The sequence below is a fragment of the Neophocaena asiaeorientalis genome, unplaced genomic scaffold (assembly GCF_003031525.2).
Source record: "Neophocaena asiaeorientalis asiaeorientalis breed wild unplaced genomic scaffold, Neophocaena_asiaeorientalis_V1.1 scaffold152, whole genome shotgun sequence".
In the NCBI taxonomy this organism is placed as follows: Eukaryota; Metazoa; Chordata; class Mammalia; order Artiodactyla; family Phocoenidae; genus Neophocaena; species Neophocaena asiaeorientalis.
Window position 1 is genome coordinate 8,323,105 of NW_020185338.1, and position 1,028 is coordinate 8,324,132.

Here is a 1,028-nt window from a genome sequence, read left to right on the forward strand (position 1 = left end):
CTTAACAAAGACAATTCTTGTATTACAGTGGCCACAATAGAGAACTTTTAATCTAGATAAGCTTATCCATTTATGAGATGCCCTAGAGAAAAGGGAGTATCAGCCAAGCACTCACTGTAATGATAGAAGGAAAATTCTTTTTCCTTCTCCACCATTTCTGGTGACTAAGATGAGACCCATCGGGACACCACACTCTCTCCAGAACCTGTAGACAGGTTCCTGGGAGAACTGACAGAAACTGGGAAAAGGTGTGATTCTTACCAAAGTCAGTGCTCCCAGATCTTTATCTGCAGTGCTTGGTCAAGGGAGAAGTAAAATTTCACATTATCCCTTCCTTTCCAAATTCAGATTAACAGTCAGAAAAACTTGTAAGAATTAAATCTTTAAATTGTGACTTAGGAATTTCCTTTCTCCCCCAAGGACACCTATTACCTTCTTGTTTGTGTATTTTTGTCCTGAGAACTTGGATTGACAACCACCAAGTTGGGGACCCCAAAATATGGCCAGACAGAAATGTAGGTTGCACTCTATTTACAGCTAGGGTTCCTACAAACTGTTGTGAGCTCTCAGGGGGAATTTTTCACGTCGTTTTTTCTTTTGATGTGAAAAGAAAATCTAAGCAGAGTCGGTATTACTAAGAGAGCTCTCTCAAATGGAGCCAGAAATCTACTGAGGAAATGTGACTTATGCACATCTCAGCCTGGATGGAGTCTGATCTTCTGACTACCTATTGTCCTAACAAAGGCGTACAGAACATCTGCCAGAAAATCAAGATATTTATTGAACCCTTACCCTAAAATAACTCATTACTCCTTAAGGCCAAATATTTCCTGACTTGTGTCAGAGCCAATCACAATTCTTGCCAGGCAACTTTTAACGAACTTGTGGCTTTTGTCTTAACAAGTCCTTGACACCTTCTCTTCCCCAGAATACTTTCTCTGGTTTTACCCAAATCTGTGTCTCCCAAATTGCAATTCTTTAGACCCCAAATAAACTCTTTTTTTTTATTTGCCGCCTTCTGTATATAT